Consider the following 15,749-nt stretch of genomic DNA (forward strand, 5'->3'; position numbering starts at 1 on the left):
TCTTCCCTGATTTTAAACTAGATTCAAACTCATAGACATGTTTACTCGAAAACTTTTAATTGAGCTGCAGACCCTTCACTAAGCACTGTTGATAAACAAGTGAACAAAGCAGAAAAAACCTTAATATCTTGGAGCTTGTATCCTATGATTATATAAAAGATACAAATATATATCGAGGGTGTTAGTGATGGAAGCTACGAAGGATAATGGGTGTAGAAATACAGGGTCTAAGTGAGAGTGCTCTCTTACATAAGGTACCTGAGGGGGGAATTCATGTTAACATGATTTTGGAGCCAGGAATCTGAAGAAAGTGAATGATGGACCATGTGAATATCCAAAGAAAAGCATTCCACCAAAGAGAAACGTCTTACCATCTCTGAGGTAGGGGAGTTCTGACTTTTTGAGGGAACTACAGGAAGCTCAATAGGGTTGGAGTTTTTGTCGTTGTTGTTGTTGTTGTTTGTTTTTTGTTTTTTTTTTTTTTTGAGACGGAGCCTCGCTCTGTTGCCCAGGCTGGAGTGCAGTGGCCGGATCTCCGCTCACTGCAAGCTCCGCCTCCTGGGTTCACGCCATTCTCCTGCCTCAGCCTCCCGAGTAGCTGGGACTACAGGCGCCGCCACCACGCCCAGCTAATTTTTTGTATTTTTAGTAGAGACAGGGTTTCACCGTGTTAGCCAGGATGGTCTCGATCTCCTGACCTCGTGAACCACCCGCCTTGGCCTCCCAAAGTGCTGGGATTACAGGCGTGAGCCACCACGCCCAGCCAGGTTGGAGTTTTAATAGAAAGAGATAGTGTTGGAAAAAGATTTTAGAAGATTCTGATACAATAAAAAGGTAACTAAACTTAATTCTAGTAATTTTAATAACTGCAAATATAATCATTGAATTCATCCTATCTGAATTTATAAGTCTATTTGTAGTAGATAATATTCTCCTATTTCAAATAAATCTTTAAACTGTATCTCACGAAGGTATTCCAATTTTCTTTACAAAAATGTAGATAAGATTTTTTTAGTTTATTCTTCTATAGACAATACGATTAAAAAAGTTAAAAAGTCAATTCCAACTTTTCTTTTTCCATTCTACATCTTCTTTTTCTTTTACACCCACACTCTAACCTAGTTATTTGTTATTCTTCATCTTCCAATTTCACTTTTTGAGAAAACCGCCATAATCACAATTATTGAATAAATGAAAACTTTTAAATAATATGTTTATTCATCATGTTGCTATTACTCCTGTTACAATTTATCTTGTAATTGTTTCTGTTTTGGCTCTGTACTTTTTTGGGGGGGATTTAGTTTACATTATGCTCTTGTTGTATTTTCCATCTCTGTCTTCCTGTTTTTGCTAGACCATGTCCACCAAAATATTTACTAGCTTATAGCTGGGGTAACGCACGGTTGTTCCTTCGGAAGTATTCTATTCACTCACAGGTGAAATGCATTTGGTGCAATCAACAATAGTTGTGTAACACTATAAAACAACTCAAACCAATAATTTACCTTCATAGCAGCATTAGGAGATATAGTGATACTCACGTCTTAAAACAATATGAGTACAGTTTAAATTTGTTCTGCATTGAATTACTAATATTTTATTTACAAACCGTGTATTTTTTTCTAGTACATATTACTGCCATTTTGTGAGATTATCTATTCTTTTTGTACTCATAGAAACATTTGAAGAGCATAAAGATGATAATATCTGCTGTAATACAATCCCAAAAATTAAACTCTTATATATAACTGCCAATTTTTAAATATTCTTTTGCATTTAGTTACTTTCTTCACTTATGTCCTTTAGCATTGGATCAAATTGTCTGTTTTTAACAATGTAATATACTTTAATGATATTTACTAATTTTTTATTTAACATATGTTAAAGCAGGATGTGCTGATATAAGATTTTGCATATTTTGAAATATCAGGCTACATTGTCAATAGATATATTTTAATATCAATAAATGCAAACACAATAAAGCAAACATGTATTTGCCAAATATATAGCTTCAATATAAAACAAATATTTTATAATATTTCTGGGATGACAAAAGTTCTACTAGCAGTATCATCGCAATAATGTTTTAATAAACATATTTTTAGTTAATGTACATTTTGGCAAGTAGCTTACTTTCCAGCTACAGTTCATGAAAAATAGTCAATATCTTTTTTTTGCAGACATTTGTGAGAAAAACATTACTGTGCCCAAACTTGTCCAAGATATATTAAACTTGCTCAAGAAAAAATTATGTGAAAGATGGTTATAATTATTCTCTTTGTTTTTACTTGTAGGAAATTCTGATTTCTAAGTGGTGTTTAAACAAATATCTCCAAGGCTATCCCACAAGTGTATGTGCATTTATCAAAGGATAAAATAAGCGTGTATGAATACTGCCTAGGAGTACATTCCTTTAAAGGTCATCATAATATTCAAATGGAATATGTCAACATAATTTCTCCATTTTATGATAACAGCACCATTTTACAATAACTTCACAAATAAGACATTAACAAAAAAGTGATTTTTATCAATAGGCTTTCTCTTATTCTTGCTTAAATAGACAATGAGTAACTGTGTCAGTTATGTTGTTTTTTAATATTTGCCAGTTTCAAAATTAAAGTTCAGTTGTATAAACTCCATAAGAGAGCAGGCTTTGTTCTTATTAGAATGTTGGCTCACATATTTCTAATAAAGTATAGAGATTCCCATGGCTCAATCTCAGTGTGAATTTGCATATAATGGAGCAAAGTCTAATAACAAGGAGTTAAAAAAAAAAACTGATTTCAAAGTTTGCTGTCATTCTTAAGACAATTCAGCATAATCCAATTATTAATGTTTAGTAATATTTTTCAAATACTCATCTTGGTCATCACAGTTTTCTTGCCCCTTCCTGTTGCTCTTAAATTTTTTCCTCTCCGAAAATCTAAGCTTTTTCATTAGGCTTGTAGTTATGCTTTTGTCATCATTATCGTTGTTTTTCCTTCTCCTTATTTATTTCTTTGTATTCTCTTCCAGATCTTTGTGTTGTTTAACTTATGTTTACTTTGGAGGCCTTCATCAATGTCCTACTACTTTATTACATCCCCCTACATATTAATTTAACTTGCAATCATAAATTTCAAGCTTTGTTACCTACCATACGCAGTTTGCTGGCAGAAAAAGAAGGTGAAAAGTGGAAAAAAAGAATAAGACATATATACACAAAATATGCAAAATGTATTTTTAAAATATTGGATTATAGATACAAGCATTTTATATCTTATAAAAAGTTGTAATTATAAAAAGTTTAGCTCACACACAATATTGTGTATATTTCAATAGCCACCTCTTATCCATCCATGCAGGATACATTTCAAGGCCCTCAGTGGATGCTTGAAACCACGAATAGTACCAAACTCTATATACATATCCCAAACGTAGATATGCATATCTATGTGTTTTCTCTATATGTGCATGCTTGTGATAAAGTCTCTCTCTTTCTCTCAAAATATCTTATTGTAATGTTCTAACCCTTTCACTGTTCCCCCCTTCTTTTTCTTTGGCATATCTGAATCGCCAGCATCACTACTCTTGTGCTTTGGAATCATAATTAAGAAAAATAAGGGTTACCTGAATATAAGTACTGTGATACCATCAGTTGATGTAATAACCAAAGTGTCTACTAAGTGACTAACAGGCAGTTGGCATACAGAGCATGGATATGCTGAACAAAGAGATTATGCATATCTCAGGTGGGATGGGGCCTGACAGAGGAGTGCTAGATTTTAACATGCTACTTAGAAAGGTCTGTGATTTAAAACTTACGTATTGTTTATTTCTGGCATTTTCTAGATAATATTTTCAGACCTTATTTTACCATGGGTAATTGAAACCATGGGAAGCAAAACTGTAAATATAGGAATGGGCATTAAGCGGGGAGAAACGCCTCTATATAAATTTAAATTATGTAAGTTTAGATTATATATATACATACACACACATATGTGTATATGTGTATATATGTGTGTATATATGTGGATGTATATGTGTATATCCTCAGCTGTTATCCTTTAAAAAAATTCCCCAAAACAAGAATAGAAACAGAGCAAAATCCATGTTTGTACAGACACTGGTGGTTTACTTATACACTTTTCAGACAGTAAAAAAAATAAAACAAAAAGAGAAACAAAATATGCTTTGACATTTGCATTTATTTCCTTTGAAAGAATCTTCCTTTTAAGAACAAAGCTTATAACTTTAAAGCATTTTATACATCACTGTTTACTAAAATCTTGACAAAACTGCTCCTTTCATTGATTATTCCACAGTAACCAAACAACTCATTCTCACAAAGTCTTAACACAATGTTTCTGGGCCGTACCATTAGTCCCATCTACAAAAATATGCAAAATAGTAAGGAAGAAACATTTCCTTAAATGTTTTCCCAAATACTTTCTTCATGGGGAATAATATTCATAATGTATAGTTTGGTTTCATTTGACATGCTGAGGCACCAAATGGTGAGTTAGTATTTGTATGATGTATGGATTCTTTGTGATCAGGTAGTAAAACTTGGATTATTCTGTTTATGACTTTGTAAAAACAATATTTTATGCCATTGCAAATCTCCAGTTAAGTTTGTGAGGCTCTGATTGGAGCCATCTTTTGAATAAATGCCTAATTGTTAGTAATATATTATTACTGTTGTGCACCTTTTCAGTTCTGCTTAGAAGCATATTTACATTTACTTAACCCATATAATCAGAATATTTTTTCCTCAGCAAAAGAAAATTATTTTGACATTCCAGTTATTTATTTCACACATGGACACGACAATTCTGAACGACCTTCGTTATCTCTACATTTTTAAACTACGAAGCCTCAGAAAATGTTGCAATATGGACTGGTGAAAGGCTGAAGCAGATGTCACCTGGGACCATCTGGGAAGAGGCTGATGGAGAAGCCAGCAAAGCCAGCTCCATCCTGGAGGTCTTGTGCTCCATCTGCACTTCCAAAGTTCAACTGAGTACAAGGCACTTTGCTGGGAACAATACCATTAGAGAAAATAAAATGACAAAAAACAAATACACATCAGCACACTAATTTAAGGTGCTTGATTCTTAACTAGAAATAAACATATTTGACAAATATTTCTTTTTCTCCAAAATATATTTACTATGCTCCTAAATTGTAGATTTATAAATATAAACATTAAATATTAAATACTATACTAAATTGTGTATGGTACAATTATATGTGTATGTATGTGTGTGTATATATATATGTTATACATCACACAAACACACACCACATCATATTTCATGGCACTGCATGTTTTCTTTTCTAATATTAATGACAGTAAGTTACGTTAATGTAATCAGGCTAAACAGATACTTCCCTGATGGCCAGCATTAGCCAGCAAGAACTCTGGTATTTGAGATTTAGGTACTATGGGAGGAAGGAGAAAATGGTCCCTTCAGTTAATAACTTGACATTCATTTATAATTCTTGCCGGAATCAATCATTACAATAGGAGTTTAATTTAGTCAGAGTTTAATCAGAGAACCACAATGGAATATGTAATAAGGCAAAGTTGGTAGAGAGATCAGAAACAAGGATTGCAACATCAGAAGAATCACCAAAACAATCCATCTGAGATCCCCAAAATAGCCTGCTGCTAAAGTGAGCTAAGAAAGAGGGAGCCAGTTTCTGTTCCCTGTTTATAAATAAACTGTTTATAAATAAAGTTTCCTATTTATGGGAAACTGTTGTCTGGTTGGCCTAATACTCGTTGATGGGCCTTGGGCTCTGTTACTTAGTAAGGCTCACAGCTGGGGAAAAAGAAGTGAACATGAGATAGAAGGTGAGGGCAAGCTGGAACCCACTAGAGTGTCTGCAACTGTCTCTCACCTCTAACCATAATCATCATCAGAAAGTAATAATTGCCGCTACGCTTCCAAATGTTAAATCTCTTACACATATCTATTTTTGCCAAACCTAACCTGGCAGCATATAAGGAAAGAAATTGGGGGTATTTGGAGTTTCAACTTAACTAAGGCCCAACATTTTACAGTATAAATAGTCACAGCCTACTCCTTGTCAACTTGGCCTCTTTGTATACACCTTTTAATCACATTAAATTTCCAACTAAAAACAATGATAAAATCAGGCCAGCTGCTTCAGGATGAATTATGTTACTAAGATGATTGTGGTAACTTACTATTATCATGTGAATCCCCTATCGGAAGACCTCTGTGTGGAACAACATGGTGAGTAAGATATTCTGTAAGCCCAGTGATGGTGTTGTGGCAGAAATGTAGTAGACCAGGAAGGCAAACCCATATTCACATGGCTTATTTAATGCTAACAAATTGTTACCCCTTCCGTGATGGCTGAACAGCTGGTTTTGTGGGTGAATGGTGTTGAAACATGTTCTTGGCATTGGTATCCGCTGTTGGTAGGTTTGACATTTAGCAGTGGCTATAACCAGATTACCCTGGCAAGTAAAGTTCATGTTACTAAGCCCAGACTTAAACTTTATTCCTGCCATCATGGCCACTTTGTTTATTTGCCTATTGGCAAGAATAGAGATGGCTAACACCTCAAGAACAGGGCATCTTGTCCACCTGATTATTGAGATTTTACTCTGCTCAAGTTGTTTTTTGGGTGAATATTCATACAGATCACTGGTATCTTCACACTTTATGCCCATTTGAAATCTATCTATCTATCTATCTATCTATCTATCTATCTATCTATCTATCTATCAATCAATCAATCAATCATCTATCCATCTGTCTATCTTTCCCAGATATCCTTATGTATAATTTTTGTTTTGTTTTGAGACAGTCTAGCTCTGTCTCCCAGGCTGGAGTGCAGTGGCACGATCTCGGCTCAAGGCAACCTCCGCCTCCTGGGTTCAAGCGATTCTTGTGCCTTAGCCTCCTGAATAGCTGGGATTACAGGCGCCTGCCACCATGCCCGGCTATTGTCTGTATGTTTTCTAGTAGAGATGGGGTTTCACCATGCTGCAGGCTGGTCTCAAGTGATCTGCCCACCTTGGCCTCCCAAAGTGCTGAGATGATAGGAGTGGGCTGCCGTGCCCAACCAATTCTCTAATTGTGTGTGTGTGTTTCAAGTCCCTGTCCCTGATCATACAGTGCTAGAATTAGCCAGGGACTCAGTGCCCATGAATGACTTTGCTCTTCGTCTTGGCTACTTTCTTCCCCGCAAAAGCAAAAACAAAAATAAAGTGACAACAGTAACAACATGCATATACCATTTAAAACTTTACCCACTGACAATATTTTATTTCACCAGTGTTTTGCAGAATCATACCTAAACACGAAAATAGCACTAAACTAGGAACTTTCATGTGATTGCAGTGTGCTATACGATGTCTTTTTTTCTTCTTCTCCTCATTCAGCTGGTCATAGTGAATCCTCCATGAGGTCAGAGGTTCAGGTTGAGAGGGAGAGTAGGCAATGCAGCCCTTCCTTAAAAACTGCATTTTGGCCTTTCTTATGCCTTCCATTGCTGTGAATACATGTCATAGGACTAAGATAATTTACTTTTTAATTTTAGTACCATAGAGATTATTTGGAAAATTCACTCATCTTCTAAATCATTATGCTTTCAAATATATATATATATATATGCCTGTATATACATATATTCTTATATGAGTTTTTAGCCAAGTAAACTTGAACTTGTGCTGAGTTTAACTAAATGTTTTATTTTAAATGACCTATATCTATTTTATAATAACATAATTAGTTCAAATTAGATAACTATATTACAATGGGTAAATATACAAATACAGCCATTTTCATATATTCACAAAAATATACGTGTTTTCTGGAAAGTAATTGGATTTCCATATATTTCTGTCAATAAAACAATGAACTGATTTTTGTTGTCCTACACCAACCTCCTTTTGCTTGTTATAAAATATAATTTTTGTTTGTTTTTAAACTCAATGAGAAATGGGTCTTTATTTGTAAAGTTAGTGGCTTTTTAATTAACAACTCAAATGTTGAAAAACAGCTTTCATTCATAGAATTAGTCAAGATATTGGCTTAACTCTTTTAACATCACTGGAAGTTGTGGGAATCTAAGAACCCATATAACTTGGATTCTTCAGAATGGTGCTCATGATTCTTTAATGCTCCCATTAAGGGTTCAGAAAATTCTTGTTGCTGTATCTAAGTGATGTTCAGCTGAACATGCCTCTGAAATTTCATTACATTTTTTTCTAGATGAACCTTTCACACAGGAGATTTTAGAGCACTAAAATGTAGAGTGAGCTGCAGTGTATGACTATTTAGTACTCCGCTTGCTAAGAAAAGTCTCTAAGCATGGTAAAATTAGACTGAAAATAGTAGTTATCAAGTTATAGCAAAAATAATCTAATAGATGCATCTAGTCCAACTGACAGGGTGGTGCACAGCAATTGAGTCTAAATTTTATTATAAAACTTTCTGACGTGTGTAAAAGATATTCATGGATATATTCATGCAATTGGAGAGCGTATGAGACAGCAGGTACAGAGGTCATTATAGTTTAATATAGGTCTTTGGGGGAGTGTTAGAAATTCCTGAGAATGTTATTACTAGAAATGGTTTAAAATCAAATCATACTTAGGGCTTACTTATCCGGGAATATAAGTTATTTAACAAAGGACAACTAATAAAGACAGATTTTTTTTCTCTTTCACTTTTTTTTTTTTTTTTTGCTAGTAATCCAGGGCAAAAATATTGTATCTATAAACCTCTATTTTATCTTAATCTTATAATTTGACTACTAATTTTACTAAGGCCTCCCATATTCATAATGTTGAGAAACAATATAATATAAAAAATATAAAAGCATTGTCAATCTGAATACCTTATCACAGCTTTAGATGTCTGTATGCATGCATATGTTTCTTAAAATAGTGAACAATAAAGATGACGTAGAAAACAGAACTTTAGGATTTTAAAAATTCATTTGGCAAATCTGAACTTAGATCAACATTTCCGACAGCATTCAACCTCAGAAAGTATATTTCACTTGGATCATTCCTTGCCTTTGCCCAGGTGGCATTTTTGAGCAGTTTTATTTTTATTTCTTCATTTTCAAACACTCAGTCACTTCTTAAAATGTTATTTATTTTCCTGTACTGATTACTTCTGTAATCCCTTGTCATTTGGAAAAAATGCCTTGGCAAAAAATGTCATCAGGTTACATGGTCAAAGGAAATGCAAGTGTTCCTTTAGGCAATCTTAATTTGAATTTCATTTACATGCAATATGATATTCTACAACTAGCTGGAAGATATATTCATACATTTCAAAGAAATTTCAGAGGAGGAAAAAGACAAAGCAATATTCAGGAGCTGAAACAGATGCTATTGGTGTCATGATTTATCATTTTCCCTTCACCTGCAAACTCTATGCTCAAACAATGTGAGTTTATGGTAACACTTGGTGTGGGGGCAAGAGGGTAGGATTTATTGGATTTTTTTCTATTTAAATGTAATCATGTTTCCTTATTCTATTTCAATCTCAAGAAACTTTCATTATATTAAAATGGTTAGAAAGAAGGCATTTGAACATTATGTTGCATTTCCAGAAAGCAACATTCCAAGGTTATTTGTATGTCCCCAGTGTATCAATAGGAAGTAACCACTTTCATCCTAGACATCTGTGGGTATAGTCTGCAGTAGAAAGATCTATTCCTCAGCAGTAGTGCATAAGTTATGAAAAAAAATCAAGGTGTTGAAAAAGACTTAATGATTGTGAGAATAAAATGCATTCCTTGTGAAACAAATCTTATTTTACTTCGTATAAAGAATGTCTCCATGTAGTCTGATTATATTCTCCCAATTCTATGGCTTTTAGAAGCCCAGTTCATTCCCCCAAATTTCCTCATACTTGGTGCATAGCCCTGAAAAAGTTCTTACAGCCTCCTTTATCTTTAATTTCCTTTAGTAAATTCCCGTCTCCACACATCACATGATTCCAGATACAAAGTGTTCTCTCTCTCTCTCTCTCTCATTGTCTCATTATCTCTCATACTATTTCTATTATCTATTTTTGTTTCTGTTCTACCTATAGTCTCTATATTTTTCTTCCTCTAACTCTAACTCTAGTCTCATCTCTACCTCTCTTCCTTAAAAATGGTCCATAAATACAGTAGACTTTGCATGAATATGTGCCAAGAAAATTACAATCATATTGCAGCTTGTGACATCCATGAGAATATACCTTGCAAATCTCTAAATTTAGGAACATACTTACTGACTAAAGGCCCTAGCTGCTGCACTCTGAAATTGATTGCACACATGCCCATCCACTGATCATGACAGCAACAGGCAGGTTTACTAAGGTAGGTCCTCTGCTGGCAGGCATGGGACCCCCTGTGGGAGCCAATTTTGGTTAGAGGACACTCTGAAGTGATTGCTGAATATTCCTGGATGGCATTCTAGCATACTTTTATTAAACCTTCTCTCCTTTCTTCTTTCATTCGGGGTCAGTGTTCCACTGTGCTCAGATGGCTCTTTCAGACTCCTTTGGCTCCGTCCCTCTCATCTGTCACACAATATTTTCTCTAATAAAATATTTCCCTGTTTAATTCCCTCTCGATAGTTACAATGTGTTGAATATTAGCTCGCAATTCACCCTAATCTCTGGATTTACGAAAATGAATCTGGGCCCTTTCGATATCTTTCCTCTGACAGCCGGCATCACAATAAGCTTTGCAATGGGGGGCACAGGAAAGGCATTACAGGGGGAAAAAAAAGACTTTTTCTTCCTAATTCCAGTGTGCTCATTTGGCAGGCTTCTATTTATGGTTTCCTCCAGTACCTCCTTCAGCACTCAGTTTTTCAAATTCCTAGCTTCTGAGGTGCTCAGTGGCTAGCAGCACCCAGCACCCAGCACCCAGCAGCTACGTCTGGCACCTCCTTTTGGACAGTTTTGTAAGCTGAATGCTTCTAGGGAGGCAACTTCTCTGCTCAAAACAACTTTCCCTAGGATCCTAGAGGATACAAATTTGTAGCAAATTCCAGAAGGCAGAAATTACAGGACATTCTTCCAATACAGCACCACAACAACTTCTCTGTTATTTGGAAAACAACGGAATTGGTCTTTACAATAAAGTTAGGACCTCGGCACTGTGGGAGAGGAATGTCTTTCTGGGTCGCTCTGTCTCAACCCTGGTATAGCAGCAGTTTCTCATATCTGCTATTCTTATATTTCTTAGGGTTCTGTATTTACTTTCCAATCTTTTTTGTTCCATTCACCTTTTTAAGTTTAAAATTATTTTATTAAACTCCCTCCCCCTGTTAGAATTACCGTGTGACTCATCTCTCCTGCTAGTGCTAAGACTGACACAGCATAAGCTTCACCCAGGCAGGATCCAGACTAACACACAACAAACTTCAAATAATGAATAGGGCTTGACTCTTCTTATCATGCCACTGTGGTAGAGCAGGGGACTTTTGTCTGCACTAGCTGTTTTTCTCCCTCAAATAGTTTGAACCAGCTGGCCCCTGTGCCTGGGAGTTCTTTGAAACTCAATGAGCTTGTCAAGTCATATTCCGAAGTGAAGTCAGTTCATCTAAGATTTTTGATAACACCATTTTAAATAGCATTTTCCTAATTAGGTAAAGCAAATATTAAATCTTATAGTTTATCCCTATGGATCCTTTAATATGCAGGGAATCTAAATATGAAAGAATACTGATTTTAACACATATCATCATCGCTGCTGAATTTTTGTCTAGGTTTTTAAATTTTTGGCACAATTAAAAATACCCATATAACTTAAATTTAAATGTTTGACTACCATGTCCCTTGAAAGAAGATTATGGATCCGAGTTCTGACATTCAGAATTTATTACTTTGCTATTATTTATTTTTGGTAGAAGTATTTGGCAGGGTTTTGTGTAGACTACTAAAAGATTTGCCACATTTTCTTTATATATGATATAAATATTTTGGGGAAATGGTCTTCAGTTTTACTTATAACTAAATAAACTGTTCTTTAATATACTTGAGAAATGATTATAAGAATTTACAGTAAACACAAGTTTAAACTATTTCATAGGAAGGCAACAGGTTTATAATGCAATGCCTTGACTTAAATATAAATGAAAATATTTATGAAAAGAAACAGTAAACAAAATTGCACTAAGAAAACTTGAAAGAAAACATAAAAGATAATTTTTTAAAAGTAGTATAAAGTAACTTGAAATTGAAGAAAACAGTTGAAAAATAAACCAGAACGAAATTAGATATCTATGTCAGGGGCTGATTTAAAGAGAAAATTCATTTTTATCTTTACTTAACTAGTGTCATATAATGCATTTCCATAAAAAATATTAAATGAAAACCATTCTTCTAAGTTTGTCCTATAACCTAGGTTAAAAACTGATAATGCTGATGGTCTCACACATTCAGGAGACAATATTCTACCTCCTGTTGGCTTCTCCTTTTTGTGCTGACAAGAAGTTTCTGCAAAGATAAAATGTAAAAGGATAAAATGAAACATGGAAAACAACAGGTATGGAAAATGAATGAGCTGGGGAGAGACTCTGGGTGGGTCGCTAAAAATACTGCCTCCAGCACTGGAGTGACTGCCTGTATTTGGCTGGATATGGTTGGGATAGACAGTAATCACAGGTCAAAAATGTCAAGGTTTGGAACCAGAAGTCAACTTATCTTAGTAACAAATCTGACACTTACGAAGCTTGTGATTTTGGACTATAAAATGGAGTACTTCAGTTGAGGTTTTGTAATAATTAGATAAGTCTCTCTAGCATTATAAATAATGGATGTAATATACATAGTTATTTCTACAGGTATGTGACAGTTACAATAAAATATTTAATTAAGAATATAGTAGATATTAAACACGTTACAATTAATAAATGTATCACAAACTGACTTCTGTGATGGATACACTTTATTTTTAAATGTTCATATAGCATACAAAATAAAATAATCATGTGCTTAGGCCACGGAAAATCTCAGAAATATTACCTAGATTTGTTTCTAGTTGGTTACCCTATCAGCAGCCTAGACCCAGATCCTGGAAATATATGCCAACTGGAAAATTGATAATGCCGCAGGATCCAAAATTCACATATGGACCCAGTCATCCTAAATTGTTGTAGGGTTGTCAATTCATTGTCTTGCTATAATGTGGGATTTTGCTGCTATTTCTGGTTTTCCTAATCTGCTAGTGAACCAAATTTATGTATAATAATATTGTAGTTATATGTCATTTTCTCTTGAAGAGGATATCTGAAATTTCATGGAAAAACTGTTGCATTGTTGTATCAATTGACAAGCAATTGTAAAATTGCAAACACTATGCTGTTCTTTGTGGTGATCTTCTAAATCTAAGCCTTTTTTTGTAAATACATTTCAGCTTAGAGTTTGAAGATAAATTCGAATAGGAATCTTTTCAAATAACATTTACCTGGTGAAGTTGAATGCCATCTCCTAAAGGCAAGCAGCTGCTCTATGGGACTTAAACCAGATTCTTAGCTCCTCTGTAAATATCATTTATTATAATTTACGTTTTGGCTCTAAATTTTACTCTGATAATTATATCTATCTTTTCCCCTTATTAATCTCAATACATCTTTTTTTAGATTTGCATATATGTTATTCTGTAGATTTCATTATGCTACATGGTGTTGCAAAGAAACTGACATCCCTAGCTCCAGTTAGGAACAATTATATTGACTGATAATTAGATGCAGACTGTTTGGAAAATATTTAAACATATATGGTTAACTTAAATATCTCAAAACCATTAAAGCTATCAGCTGTATTATTGGAAATATATAATAAAACATTAGCCCTAAAATATAGAAACTAAATAACAGCCATTATGCACACAGATGTTCAAGTCAAGAATTATCTATAACAATGAAAGTAAATAGAAATGTCTTAAGTGGACTACTAAAGCATTTGGATTCCTTCTCTTTGGTAGGGAGTGCCAAGTAGATATAAGGTATTGTTTCCTATGCAATGAGAAAGAATATATATTACAAAAATAATAATTTAAAAGAAATCAGAGAGCTATAGAATAAAGAAGTCTATGTGAACTAAAATTCTACAAAGTGATGAGCCCTTGTAAGGTGAACTGATATTAAGTTATTTTATTCCCTGAGGCTGAGGCTTACCATAGGTGCTAGTGGAAACACATCGGTGGATTTTTTGAAAGCTGTGGAAGCCAGTGTGACAGATTGGAATGTAGAAGTTCTTCAACACAGGGCCAATTCACTATGTGGGCATTTTTATTTTTACTCAGGGGGAGGGTGCCATGGATGTAGGGGGCTCGTCTAGAAAAGTAGAGTAAGATTTTTTAGTTTAGTGATGCATATATGCGAAAGTTAAGTTACGGGAATTCATTTGGTATGAATGCATAGTATATATCCCTCCAAAGATATTTTCTAGATATTACACATGTAAAAAATACATTTAAAGGCTAAGCAATAAATACTCTAAAGGCAGAATTTTAAGGGAAAAGAGTATCACTTTGCTCTGAATCAGAGTCTCATGAGGACCTGGAGGAAGAAGAAGGTAGAGGAAGCTAGACAGATAAAGATCTTCTGCAGTAGTCTGGTGCTTAAGTACCAAAATTCCACCAACGAGAAGAGGCTGCAAAAAACAATCAAACAAGAACAACAAAACACCACTCGAAGAGAAAACAACAACAAAGCCATACATATAAACTACAGTTCAGTTTGAGAAATAGGAAATGCTGTGTGCAGATGGAAAAACAAGCCCAAAAGAATTGCCATTTACTGATTCCATGAGAAATATTAGAGGAAGTTCATGCAGAAACACTATGAAATAAAACAAAAGCTTATATCTAAAGAAATAATCTGGAAATGATAAAAATGTAGATAAATATAATTTTCTTCTTATTTAATTTTTTTAAAAGAAAATTGGGACTTTAAAGAAACATAAGTGACTCATTTTGCAGTTTATAATATATGCAAAAGTTAAATGCACAACCGAGCATTAAGATTGAAGGTATTGTAAGTATACTGTATTAAGATTTTTGTAATATACAAGGGAAGTAGTATAATACTCTTTGAAGAGAAATTGTGTAATTCAAACATATAAGATGTAAACCCTAGTGTATAATCACTCAGCCAATAGCAGACATAAAATAGAATCATAATAAAATGTTCAATCTAAAGCATAGAGAAAACGGAAAAATAAGAAAGAAGAGATGAAACAAATAGTAAAGAACTGACAAAACGTTTGGTAGATTTAAGTCAATTATAGCAATAATTAGACCAAATTAAATGGTATAGATTTCAAATTTTAAAGACAGAGCATATAATATTTGCTTTAAAAATCAAACTTCATCTCTAAGCTGCCTCCAAGAAATCACCTTTAGCTAGTATTTAACTAGAGGTTTAAAAAGAATGGAAAAATAAAGATCATGTAATTATTAATTAGGAGACAGACAAATTGGCTTTATTAAGATCAGAAGATGCAGGCTTCAGAACAGCAGGGATGAAAAAGGTGTTCACATAAGAAGTCAATTCACCATTAATACATAGTAATCCTAAATGTGTATTAACCTAATAACAGATTCAATATTCATCAGGCAAAAACCATGTGAAACTGAAATGAATGGAGAAGTACACAATTATAGTTGGAAATTTCAGTATTCCCTTCCCAGTAATTGATAGAACAGTCAGCCAGAATATCATCAAGAATATATAAGATCTCAGCAGTATTATCAATCAGCTT

Source organism: Macaca fascicularis, chromosome 5, assembly GCF_037993035.2.
Source record: "Macaca fascicularis isolate 582-1 chromosome 5, T2T-MFA8v1.1".
Classification (NCBI taxonomy): Eukaryota; Metazoa; Chordata; class Mammalia; order Primates; family Cercopithecidae; genus Macaca; species Macaca fascicularis.